This window comes from Hemiscyllium ocellatum, chromosome 20, assembly GCF_020745735.1.
Source record: "Hemiscyllium ocellatum isolate sHemOce1 chromosome 20, sHemOce1.pat.X.cur, whole genome shotgun sequence".
In the NCBI taxonomy this organism is placed as follows: domain Eukaryota; kingdom Metazoa; phylum Chordata; class Chondrichthyes; order Orectolobiformes; family Hemiscylliidae; genus Hemiscyllium; species Hemiscyllium ocellatum.
This window is the reverse complement of record NC_083420.1, coordinates 46,169,567-46,183,522: the sequence shown is the minus strand read 5'-3', so window position 1 is coordinate 46,183,522 and position 13,956 is coordinate 46,169,567. Positions and strand designations below refer to the sequence as shown.

The 13,956-nt window shown below is 40.1% G+C and overlaps 2 protein-coding genes across 3 annotated transcripts in view; one reads left to right on the top strand and one right to left on the bottom strand.

The window, feature by feature from the left end:
• The window catches only part of LOC132825486 (uncharacterized), a 40,562-nt gene extending 39,416 nt beyond the window's left edge, over positions 1-1,146 (bottom strand). For both annotated transcript variants that reach the window (XM_060840807.1, XM_060840806.1), the window contains exon 1: positions 1,081-1,146. The gene's annotated coding sequence lies outside the window, so the exon portion shown is untranslated. The remainder of the gene's footprint in view (positions 1-1,080) is intronic.
• LOC132825488 (uncharacterized protein C7orf50 homolog) overlaps positions 1-13,956 on the top strand; it is a 408,037-nt gene that overhangs the window by 205,946 nt on the left and 188,135 nt on the right. The gene's annotated exons all lie outside the window — the stretch shown is intronic.

The following is a 13,956-nucleotide window of genomic DNA, read 5'->3' as shown; positions in this document are numbered from 1 at the left end:
TAACATAAACTTCTTCTTTATTTTTGGATGGGAGAAGACGATGTAGTGGATTAAATATTGGCTTTTCAGCTTTGACCTTTGAGCCTCATTGTGACTCAGATTAATTAAATGAACTTGGTGTGAGACAAACTGAGGTTCTGTTGTGTTTGTGACAGAGGACATTAACCTAACAATGAACAGTGGATTTCTGACATTGGGAATGTTTGCACTTCAGATATTATGAGTCAGGAATGTGTCAAACTAATTCTTGGTAGCCAGAATATGGTATTTGTTAGACTTGGTCTCTCAATTCACACGCAAACGCATCTTTTAACATTCAATGTGGCACAGATTACCTCACAGAAGTGGCTGTCCAGTCCCTAGAGTACAGTATGAGAGGACCCACCATATTCTTTTTGCTCCATCCCTAAAAGTTATCCATGTAATCAGTATGAAAAATTCAGCTTTCCAATTCAAAATAAATCTGAAATGGTTTGTAAATGGTTGTCTAGTAGGTGATTTGTAGAGTATATTCTGTACGAGGTTTTTAAATTCAATTAAAGGGGTAGTTCTCTAGATTTGACCTGCAGAAGAGCAAACACTACAACTGTATCTTGAGAATGTACGAAAGTCTTGAAACTGTTTAGTTTTTGCTTCATTTACATTCAGAGTTTTGTCCAGGTACCAACATTCACCCTCACCAACAAATAAGCACATATTGTGTAATGATTGTATTTTCTTAGGCTAGGAATAAATCAATGGAATTTATCTTCTTTTCATCACGCTGCTCTTGATTACCATAAATTACACGCTATGACCAGCAGATGTACTGACATTCCTGCACGAGATTGCTATCTTCTGCCTTTCTGCTTCAGTGGAGAATGTGTTCGGTATTCATATGACTGTGTCTCTGGGTTTCTGTCTCTCTTTGCTACCCTCATTAGATGTAAGCCAGATAGTGAAGGAGAGACGTATGCTTTTATATGCTTTTGAGTTTTTAATGTGCAAAGATGTGTTACGTTATCATGCACTTCCAATCCAAATTCCAGTTAATTGCCACCACCTAAATATAACTGAACACACAATATATAATTAACATACCTCCTCCTCCTTTCCATCCCAGAGAAATCAGGAGATGCGTCAGAGCAGAGCTATTCGAATGCCTGGAATAAAAACAAAGTGGTAGCCTTTTACGCAGTTTCTGCAGAACCCAGACTCGGTCTGTTGGGTTAATGTATGTGAGAAAGAGCCCTCGAGAGTTAATAATAGTCCTGGTTATGTCACACAATAGCTTTCATGCAGAAAACATCACAAGAATTTTCTACCAAAGGAAGAAAACATAGAAGTTATGTAGTCATGAGCTATGATTAAGGAATTCAAGAGGTGCCATTTTAAAAATTGGCTAAAATATTTAGTTTTGGGGAAGAGATGAAGCAGACGTTTTGGGGAGTATGGATTCAGGCAAGTCCACAGGTTACTTAAATTGGGTTGATAGGAAACACAGCAGAATCTATCATGGGTCACAACCAATATCGTCAGATTATCCAGTTCACTGCCTAAGTCAGACCCTTGAAACCTTTCTTGCCTGGCTGTTCCTACTGTCAAAGCTACTTGCACTTGGCTTGGCAGGAGCTTTGCATTCTTGTCAAAATATTGTCTAACCAAACAGCAATAACTCGACATAATATAGTTGTGTTGTTCAAAGAATCTGTACTTACTGTCACTGAGAGTGCTGGGGTAGCCCTGGCTTCACACCCATAAAGAAATAATAAATATTTGCTGTAAAGAAAGAAAGGGAGGGCATGCAGTTATCACCATTAGGTTATCCCTTGCTATGGCTTTCCTATCCCACTCTGATGGCCTTTACAGTTGAATTCTACTATACTTGATCTTTTGTTGTGATCTATCCTGTATCAATCGTGATTCACCTATCTCTTCAATCCTTGCTCACTAAAATTAGCTCATGTTTAAAATTCTCTTCATTCATTTCCTCTATCTGTACCTTGCCCCAGTTGCCTTCGTTTCTATGTTTTCAATTAATTGTACACTTCATGAACCCTTACCTTTTGTGTGTCTTACTCCCACATTTCATCCACTATTGGAGAAAGAGCCTTCAGGTCTTTTAGTCTCTGGAAATCACCTCTTAAGCCTCTCTTCATCTCTTTGTCTTACCTGAAGATCATCCTTAAACGTTTTGCTTTGACTAAGCTTTCATCTTCCCACTCTTCATATTTCTTTTTCTGGTCAGGGTATCTGTATTACATGTACCTCAGGAGAAATTGCCATGGTTTCTCTTTTCACATTGAAGGGACTTCACAGCTAGAAACTATTCCAGGAGAATTATTTTGCTCAGTGGGGGAGAAACTGATATTCTTTAGCAATAGCAGCATTGCTTTCATTCTCTGTAATTTGGTTGTTCATTCCATCTTGATGTTCTTTTAAAGAAGGCATTTGTTTCTTGAATACTACAAATTATCCAAGGCTGGATACTGGTCCTTTGGAGAACTGTTTGCTGAGTAAGTGCACATTTAAAGGGCCTTGCTTTTGCTAAATTTATCCTCCTGTGCAAGTTAAAAAGGCAGAAATAAATTATGTATTATATTAATATTATACATTTATATAGAACCATTAAAGTTTGGGAGAAGATTTGTAGTTCGGGTGCTCGTTGTTATCAGGACTGCGCAAAACACTACATAGGACAAACAGGAAGACAGCTAATGGTCCGCATTCATGAACACCAACTAGCCACGAAACAACATGACCAGCTATCCTTAGTAGCCACACACTCAGATGACAAGCAACATGAGTTCGACTGGGACAACACTACTATTTTAGGACAAGCCAAACAGAGAACAGCCAGGGAATTCCTTGAGGCATGGCACTCATACACAGATTCAATCAATAAGCACATCGACCTGGACCCAATATACCAGCCACTGCAACGGACAGCTGGAACTGACAACCGAAAGTGGCAGGTACAAATCACTATAAATACCGTAGGAAACATCACATCACAGGAGGCTCCCAAGCACTGAGGATGTCACTTAGACAGGGGACGAAACGTCTGCAACACAAATTCCCAGCTCAGCGAACAGAACTGCAACAATATAAAACCTTTCTCATCTAGTCATTTCGGAGTGCTTCAGAGTCTATGCAGTATGTTGGGAGTGTTGTCACTTCGATGTAAGAAATACTGCAGCCTGTTAGTGCAAAACACAAAGGACATTGGTGATAATGACAAAATCATTAGTTTTGAGTATTTTTGGTTGAGGAACAGCATTGGCTAAAACATCAGGGAGAACTCCTTTGATCACCTTTGATTGATGTCATGGGTTATAAGGTATGCATCTGAGAGACCAGATAGGGTTTCAATTTAATTTTTCTGTCAAAAATGGTACTCCTGACAGTGCAATATTCTCTCAGTGATGCATTGGACTTTGGAATTGGACTTTGAACCCATTGCTTTCTGGCCATGAGGCAAGGGTATCCCAACTAAACCACAGCTTCTAACCAACTTCCACACATGAGAAAATGACATATTGGTGCAAAAGTCCATTTTTACATATAGTCTAAATGGTTATTTTGTATGGAATAAATTTTTCTATTGAAAAAACACAAAAGTAAGATTTTACAAAATACACATCGCAAAGGTCGAAATTCAGCTCAAGTTCCTTTTAGCTGACGAATAATCTGATGCTTAAATTTCTGACTTGATCCTTCTCATCAGAAGTGCTTACTAAACAAAAAAGAATGTCGCTCTGAATGCTTGCTTAGCTACCACAAGCCAATTCTCCTCATTGGTAGCCTTTCTTAATAGTAGTCTGTAGACATTTGGGATCTAGCACTTACCAATATTTTAGGCTTCATGTTAATAGACTGAAGAAATTCAATATGAGCAACAGTGGTACATCGATCACCTCTACATTTTACTTGTTCTGGGTGAGTTTGTCAGGCCACAGAACTTTCTAAAGGCACAAACAGTATTTGTTGTTCTCTGAAATTTACCTCGCCTATGAATGCCAAAATTCCACCACATCTTCAACTGTCAAGGAGGACTGGAGTGAAAACACTTAGAAGAGATTTGAACTCATGTGCAGTCAGGAATTGAGTGATATATCTCATAGACTCATAGCCATTTACAGAACTGAACAAGGTAATTTATACTATCACATCCATGCTGGTCAACAAAGTTCTGATTACACTAATTCCTGGAGGCTGTGGCAGCGCAAGTAAATACTAAAAAATTGCTTAAATATTGCAAGAGTTTCAATACTCTTTCAGGTAATGAGTTCCAGGCTCCCACCATCCTCTGAGTGAAATTATTTTTCTTAACCCTTCTTTCACTCATCTACCTCTTACCTGAAATCAATGCACCTAGTTATTGACCGACAAGGGCACCAGGCCCTGTGGGACCCACTGGAAATAGACTTCAAATCACAAATGTCCCTCTGCTGTCATCCTCTGTTCCTGTCTCTCAGTCAAGCTTAGATTCAACATACCACTTTGTCTTGGATTCTATAGGTTCTTATTTTCTTGACCAGAGTGACATCCCTTATCAAATGATTTTAAAGCCTAAGGAGACCCTTATCATCACTCCTGGTTACCTCCTGAAAATATCTGATCAAATTTTCAAAGGTGACCATCCCTTAACAAATCCTTATTGGCTCCCCCGATTAATCTGTATCTTTCCAAATCTTCTTCAAAAACCAAGAATGCCATTTCAACTAAGAGCTATTAGCCAGCTGAATTCAAGGCATTCACATTTACTGCAAATTGACCTGCTTCAATTACAGCACACTGAATTCAGACACCAAATGTGTTTAATGATTTTTTTATGATGTGTTGAGGAAATTGTTGCAGTGGCATCTGAGAAAGTGTTACTCAACTAAAGCACGACAACAAATCATTAACCATTAAAACATCACTGCACATATGGTGGAAGGCTTGTTAAAACTTTACAAGGTTGGATGTACTTAAATTTGTGGTTATACTTCTGAGTTCTTTTCAAGGGACAAGGTACCATGCATTATTATCACTGTGTTGGAGAGGGATCTTCTGTACGTGGTTACAAATATTTTCGAATCACCCTGTTCAAAAATGTTACAGGTGATATGAGAAGTGAGAGAGCTTTCATAAAAATACATGACCTTAGTCAAATCTCTGACTGATTTAAATAGGGAGCCTGTGTTTCTGTGAAAGCTCAGCAAACATCTACTACCTAGTTTGAAAGCAGGGTTGTACTGCCAATGAAGTCTTAGACTTTGAACCATAAAGCTCCCCTGGTTTAAGAAGGGGAAGATTCACCCAAGGTTCTTTGGTGTAATTGATTCAGTGATTTTTGCTGAAGTGGGAAATGACTTTAGGAGCAGTGATTGTCTTCGTGGCCCAACAATGTTCTTTTGAGATAACATCCTAACTTGAACAGATCTGCATAAACAATGCTGCTATGGTGAGTGTTATAATTCCTGGTCATTATACAGAGCACCAGTGAAAGCGGGCATGGATAAATAGTGGAAGGGGGTGACAAATAGATTCAGCTGTGATAGCTTCCACAACTGGACTGTGTCCCAATAATCTACTCCTGAAATACACCTGAATAATTGTCATGGGGCAAGATACTGTAACTGATACAGGATTTATGGAAACTTTATCTCTGATAGGATTAAGGGGAATAGAGGCAAAAGTAGTAAAAGATATTGAATAAAAAGCAATTCACTATCTATTTAAGAATATTATAGATTTTTTAAAACAAAACAGTATGCACAAAGTAGTTTGAGAAGAAGAAATAAAAACTAGCATAGCCATCATTCTAATTAGAGAATGTCCACATTCATAATGAGATGGTTTTAGGAACGGGGATGCCAAACAGGAGGAAACAAGCTCACCCAGATGCTCTGCACTTCACTCACAGCAGCAGTAGCAAAGACGGAGATTGCTGTTGCTGCTGTGAGATGAATGTGGTTGAGAATGCAAAGAGGGGTTCAAGGAGATAGTACCACTAACACAATAAAACATTAAAAGCACAGGAATGAAAGACTGACACCAAGCTTAAAGTTGTGAACAAACGCGTAGTCAAAGAAATTAAATAAATAGGGGACAGAAAGAGAGAGAGAAATAAAGAGAGAAAAAGAGAAAGAGAAACGGAGAGCCAAAGTCCAGGAGGGAATCCCCGAGGTTGAGGCCACCGCAGTTGAAACATGGCCGACAGTTGCAAACAAAATGATTTTTACACTCGAGGCCAGAGATGGAAGGGCACAGAGATTTGAGGGTTGGAGTAAATGATAAAGACAGGGAGGGGTGAGGCCACCGAGGGATCTGAAGAGAAGGATGGAGGCTTCATTCTTGTCGTTCATTGTTCTCCAGGTTATGTTAAACAAAACCATCACAGCTTTATTCCATCATACCCACAAACAAAGTCATTTTAGAGAGTGAGGACTGCAGATGCTGGAAATCAGACAAAAAGCATGGCGCTGGAAAAATACTTCAGGTCAAGCATTATCTGAGAAATGGGAGAGGGCTTGTGGCTGAAATGTGACTTGAAAGAAGTTCCAGGATTTACATATTTATGAATTAAAATCTGCAACCCCATTCAAAGAGATGAAATACTTAACAGTAATCTAGGTTTGTTCAATATCTCACATCAGTGTATGACACTATGATCTTTTGCTATATATCCTGTGTCCTATGATCCTACTCTGCTAGTTACCTGACAAAGGAGCAATGCTCTGAAAGCTTGTACTTCCAAATAAACCTGTTAGATTATAACCTGGTGTTGTGTGATTTTTAACGTTGTCCACCCCAGTCCAACACTGGCATCTCCATGTAATGTAGGGAAACGTGATAGCCAATTTGAACACAGCAAGTTCCCACAACAAAGATCAGATAAATAATGTGATGTTATTGGTCGGAAGTTAAGTATTGTCTAGAAAGAAGAACTTTCTAAGAAAAAACTTTCTCGATCCTTAATAAGAAGATGCTATGCTATTTTCTTGAATTTGGTGCCTTGTATTCCACATATTAATGATAGTAACTGAATGAAAATGAAACCTGTTGGACCATTTTTATAAAGTTGGCTGTGATGTAAACCTAGCAGAGCTTACTGTAGATCCTGAAAGCCTGAGGAACCTCTTACTCTCTAGAAATTACTAAAAATCAAAGTTTAATTGAATCTGGTAGTAATTAAATCAGTAAATCTTTCTTTGATCCAGTTAATTGCCTGCCTCCCTCTGGGCATCCTTGGGTATGACACAGGGATAGATAAGATAATGAACCAATTTGTCTTGTGAATAAAAAATTGTTGTCAGTTAAAATTAATGAAAATGCCTGTTGTTTGAGATTTATGTTCACTGCTTCCTGTGATGAACTGCAACTCGATTCCTAATAAAGTTGCGAAAGTGAGTAAATCCCTATAGAAACCCCTGCACTATTATTTAGGTTCACATGCAAAAACTATATGTCATTGTTCCAAAAGAAATTACCCTTTACCTGACAGCATTGGAAGAGAGTCCAAAATGTGGTCGACATACAGAAGTTTCCAAAAACAGCATTTGTCCCCTTTAAAATTATAAAACATCTTAGGTTGCTTTACAGCAGTATCATAAAACAAAATATGACACCAAGCCACAGAAGGAAGAACTAAGTCATCTGATCAAAAGCTTGGTCAAAGGGAAAGGTTTGATGGATTGTCTCAAAAGACAAATGTGAGTATGGAGATGAAGAGGCTTAGGATATACCAGCGCTTGGCACCTCGACAGCTGAAAGTATGGTCACCAATGGTAGAACATTTGTAATTAGGAATGTACAAAAAGCCATAATTAGAGCAACACAGATGTCTTGGAAAGTTGTAGGGGTGGAGGAGATTATAGAGATAGCGAGGGTCAAATCTGTGGAAGGATTTGAAAAGATGGCAGTTTACATAAGACTAAGACTTCAGATGTTGGAGATCTGAGACAAAAACAGAAATAGCTGGAGAAACTGAGCAGGTCTGGGACCATCTGTGGGAAAAAAGCAGAGTTAAGGTTTTGAGTATGATGACTCTTCATCAGAGCTGTTAGCATCTTGGAAAAGATGGTATTCATGCTGATGACAAAATTGGGGGAGGGAACGCAGGAAGGAGAGAAGTGAGCTGGAGTGCGGAGAGAGAGAGAGAGATACAAAATGGGATGGAAAACAAGGAGATCCTAGAAAGCAGAAGAAAAGCTGAATAAGTGATATTAAGGACTAAGAGTCAGAGAGAATGGCTGACTGCACTAAAAGAACCCAAGTTATATCAGAACCATGGGTTAAAAAAGAAGAAAGGCTTAGTGAACTCAATGTTGAACCCTAGAGGTTGCAAGGGCCCCAATCGAAAAGTATTCTTCTTTGAGCTTAAGCTGCGGATGACTGGAACACAGCAGCAAGCCAGCAACAGAAATGTTGACATAGGAACACAGCGGTATGTTACAGTGGCAGACAACTGAAAGCCCGGTGTCATTTTTTTCGGACAGAGCATAGGTGTTCTGCAAAGCAGTCACTCAACCTGCATTTGTTCTCCCCAGTGTAGAGCAAACCATATTACAAACAGTGAATACAGCATACTAGATTGAATGAAGTGCAGGTAAATTGCTGCTTCACCTGGAAATTATGTTTGGGGCTTTGGAGAGGGAGATAAATGGGCAGATGTTGCAACTTCTGCAGTTGTGTGGGAAGGTGCCATGGGGATATGAGGACAAGTTGGGAATGAAGAAGGAGCGGATTAGACTGTCTCAGAGGGAAAGGTGACTGTGGAATGCTGACAAAGAAGTGGAAAGGATTGTGTGTCTTGTGGCATCCCATTGGAAACGGCTGCTTATAATCCTTTTGATGTGGAAGTTGATGGAGTAATAAATGCGGGGACCCTATTGTACCCTCCTTTAAGTGATGGGAAGGGAAGGGGTGAGGGCAGAAGTGCTGGAGGTAGGTTGGACGCAGCTAAGGCCCTGTTGACAGTGGTAGTGAGGAATCCTCAGAAAAGGTGGACATTTCTGAGGCTCCTCTTGCAGCAGGTGGCAATGTTAGAACAAATGTGACAGAGTTGGAGAAATTGGCAGAATGCAGTCCTTACAGGAAGCAGGATGAGAGGATGTATAGTCAAGGTAACTGTGGGAGTCAGTGGGTTTATAATGGATATTGATGGTCAGCCTTTCCCCAGATATGGAAACAGAGAGGTCGAGGAAGGGAGGGAAGAGTCCGAGATAGACCAGGTAAAGGTTGAGAGTGGGAGAGAAATTTATATTTTATTCAGTTTAGATTAGATTAGATTCACTACAGTACGGAAACAGGCCCTTCAGCCCAACCAGTCCACACCGACCCTCCGAAGAGTAACCCACCCAGACGCATTTCCCTCTGACTCGTGCACCTGACAGTATGGCCAATTTAGCATGGCCAATTCACCTGACCTGCACATCTTTGGACTGTGGGAGGAAACTGGAGCACCCGGAGGAAACCCATGCAGACATGGGGAGAATGTGCAAACTCCACACAGACAGTCACCTGAGGCTAGAATTGAACTTGGGACCCTGGTGTTGTGAGGCTGCAGTGCTAACTGCTGAGCCACCATGCCACCCAAGAATGGAAGAGGGAATCAGCACTGATGATGTCATTGATATACCAGAGAAAGAAGTGTGGGAAGGGGTCAGAGTAAAATTGCAATAAGGAATGTTCCACATATCCTACAAAGAGACAGGCATAACTAGGGCCAATGCAGGTACTCACTTCCTTAAGATCAAAGATGTGGCTGTGAGAGGAGTTAAAGGAGAAGTTGTTCAAAGTCAACACAAAATTTGACACCAAACGACATAAACAAACATTGGGGTAGAAACTACATCAGAAAGGTAGGTTTCAAAACGCATAGTAAAGAACTAAAGAGAGACATCAGGAGGGAATTCTAGCAACTGAACACATGGTTGCCCATGATGCAGCGAGTAAACTCAGGGGTGCTCAAGGTACCAAGAGTAGAAGAGCACAGATATGTCAGAGACTGTGGGACTGAAGAAGTTTACAGAGTTAGGGAAGGAGAGGCCTTGGAAGGAATTGAATACTTAGAAAATTTTAAAATCAGGGGTGTTGGTTACTATAACCAATATAGGTCATTGAGCAAAAGGTTGATGGATGTACAGGACTTAGTGGAAATAAGGGCACAGCAGCAAAGTATTAGATGAATTCAAACTTTTACAAACGGTTGGACATTGGAAATAACAGGAGAGTGTTGGATGAATGAGAATTTCAGTCGTAGATTAATTGACGCAGAGGTGGAGCCAAGCAAGGTTTCCCAAGTGGAAATAAATGATCTTTGTGCTAATGTAGGCATTGTTGGTAGAATGTCTCTGGTCATATACAACACCAAGTTTGCTGTAATTCTTGTTCAGTTGCTAGGGGAGGGATAGAGCCAGTGAATGCCAGGAGTTAAGATTAATCTGCTGGCATGATATAGGTGCAAGTTCATTGCTGTTTGCATTTTCTTTATATGCTTTAATTTGCTTTTTTTTCACATAAATATTTGTGATGGACGAGAAAGGATGTTTGACCAGGCTGTGTGGTTGGAAGTGAGAGATGAAATTACAAAATGCCAGAATTATAACTAACCAGAATTCAGTGTACAATTCCCTCAATTCTGAACCAGAAAGTGTGATTCAAGACCTACACAAAGGCTTGAACATAGTCAAGGCGGAGACACTAGTGCAGGACTGAAGGAGTGCTGCAGGTGAGTCAGATTTGCTGTCCTTTGCATGAGACGTTAAATTGAGACCTCATCTGCCCTGTCAGGTGGCCATTAATGATGCCATGGGACGATTTTGAAGAGAATCTTGGCCAATATTTATTCCTTAGGCAATATCACAAAAGAATGAATAATCTGCTTGTTATCATATTACTGTTTGTACGAGTTTGCTGTGTGCAAATTGGCTGTTGATTTCTTGCATGACAACAATGACTACTCTTCAAAACCAATGTATTAACTGTAAATCACTTTAGAACATCAGGTGTTGGATAGCTGTTCTTCCAGGCTGGAAGAAACCTGTCCTGAGCTTGAGAAACCATTGCTCCACTGCAGGTTCTGCTTCACACTTCATCTTTGCACGGTGTTTGCTAGCTTGATTAATGAAAACATAATCTCGATGTTTGAAGTGTGTTTTAATCTACACTAAGGTCATCTTTTTGAACTGAAAACAAAAAATGCTAGAAATCAGAGAGGGTCAAGCAGCATCAATGGAGAGAGAGCAAACTAACATTTCGATTCTAGCGACTCTTCATCAGAGCTCTGATGAAGAGTCATCTCGACTCGAAACATTAGCTTGCTCTCTGTCCGTGGATGCTGCGTGACCACTGTGATTTTCAGCAGTTTTTGTTTTCAGTACAGATTCCAGCATCTTTAGTAATTTTGCTCCTATAAGATCATAATTTTTGTTGTAAGTAGATACAGTAATCCAGTTTTGCTCTTCTCCAAATAATCCATACTTTTTATTATCCATCTGAGACTGTAATTAGTGTTAGTATGACCTAAGTCTCCAACAGTTCAGGCCTCCGTCATTACTGCATTCAAATGTCAACTGAGATTGTGATTTCAAATCTCTGGGTTTAGACTTTGCAGAATCCCTACAGTGTTAAAACAGGCCCTTTGGCCCAACAAGTCCACACTGGCCTCCGAAGAGTAACCCACCCAGATCCAATCCCCTAGCCTCTTACTCTATATTTACCCTTGACTAATGCACCTATCCTACCCATCCCTGACCACTTTAGGCAATTTAGCATGGCCAATTCACCTAACCTGCACATCTTTGGACTGTGGGAGGAAAGCAGTGTGGGAGGAAACCTACACAGACATGGGGAGAATGTGCAAACTCTACACAGACAGGCGTCCAATGCTGGAATCAAACCTGGTTCCCTGGCACTGTGAGGCAACAATGCTAACCACTGAGCTTTTTGACTCGGTTAAGTGTGCTACCAACTGAACAATAGCTGGTATCACATGGCATATTTATTCCATGGTGAGCTATGGAGGCAGGAATGTAGACCTGCTCTTAGTTTGTAAGTTAATATGTTCACCCTTCTTGTCGCAGTTGTTTGGTTAAGAAACTTGTGGGAAAACCCTTTAACCCCAAAGTTGAATTCAGTGTCATAAAAGCAGAAATTAGTTTCCTACACTGGTTTTCTACTGCTGAGTTGGGGTTTGGTGAGATAACCAGCCTCCTTTCTATTTGGTTAGACATTTTGCAGATGATTCTAATGCTAACATGTTGGGACATTACAAACAGAAGTTAGCTGCGGGCTTAGCTGTTTACTTGTCAGCAGGATCTTGCAAACAATTTGCATGTTTTTATGTGTCATCTTTGAAAATGTTCAAAGGAGCTTGACAGATGTATGATCAGGTATAAAATGGTTTTTGTGCTAAATATGTGAGGAAAGGTGAAAGGTAGATCAAAGTGGTGAGTTTTAAAAATGGTGTTTGAAGAAATGAGTTTGATGGAGAGCTTTGGAGAGGTAATTCTAGAACCTGGGGCCTAGAAAGCTGAAAGTATGACTGGCAATGCACAAGAAGCCTTGGTTTGAGGAACAGAGTATTGAATAACTGGAGAAAGTGAGAAGAGAATGGAGTATACAAACTGATTGGAATTCTGAAGTTTAAATAGTTGGTAGTCAGGAGAATCTTAAAATAGCAGTATCTGGAGGTATGAGAAACAGTTCAGAAGTCATATTGCAGAGTCAGAAGCAGGCAGTCTTTATGTGGGACAAGACATGAAACTGGAAGCTTAGCTTTGGCTTGAATTAGGCTCTGATGTTGTGAAAAGTATGGTTGACTTAAAACTGTTTGGGGAGGGGAACAGAATGGCAGTGGGCTGAAGGCAAAAGACTGTATTTGACTGGAAGTGTTTTTCAGCGCATTCAGAACAACTTCTTGTTCTTCAATTCTCTGCTCGAAGGTAGGTCCAACCTGCAGGATTGCAATTGCTGTCACATGTAGGGCTAGGAGGTCAGTCCCATATCTGTCTTAGCTGGAATGATGATCAAATTCCATGCCATTGGCAGCAATCTGATCCACAGTGGCCACCCAGTCAACTGGCAGCCCAAGGAATTCATGTTGTTGTGACAACATATACTTTTACAGGCATGGTGTCATCTGAAGCTATGGATAATGATGGCAAAGGCTGTAATTTTTTTCCATTACACGGCTGGCAAATAATCTTGTGTTTTTACTGCCTCTGATTGGCCTATGTTAGAAGGATTCACAGGTTGATACAGATAATGCATACAGTTGCCTTGATCTCACGTCCTAATGGAGAAAACAAACTCCCAAATTTTTGGCTGACACAGGATGCCACCCATTGCACCATGCAATCTTCTTCACTTACCTTATGTTAAATATTCATTCAGGACGAAAGTAGAGACGGTTTAAACCAGAGATATGTAGAAACCGACTCCCTGTCTTCAGGTGATATTTGCTCAGGTCTATTCAATGACAGTGTGGTATTATGGTTTTCAGGTCACGTGAACTGAGATCTCTCTATCCACAGTAGAACATCATATTAAATGGTTCCCCTAATGACTCAGCAGTTTAAACCAGTGCTTGGCAAAGACTTGCAGACGAGGACGGTATCAGGGTTGATACTGTCTTTACTTGGAGAATGTTAAAATCATGGAACACCAGGTTATAGTCCAACAGGTTTATTTGGAAGTACAAGCTTTCAGAGTGATGGTCCTTCATCAGGTAGCTAGTGAGGCAGGATCATAGGACATAGAATTTATGGTAAAAGATCAAAGTGTCAAACAACTGATGTAGTGTTTTAATAAACCTAGATGCTGTTAAATCTTTAATACTTAGAATGGGAATGTAGGTTTTGATTCATTAAAATGTAAATCCCAGAAATTCTTTCAAGTGACATTTTCAAGGCAAAAAGGTGACATCTCAGCTCAGACAATACATTTAAGACGTGAGGTTAGAGTCTGTCTGTATTCCAACCTTGG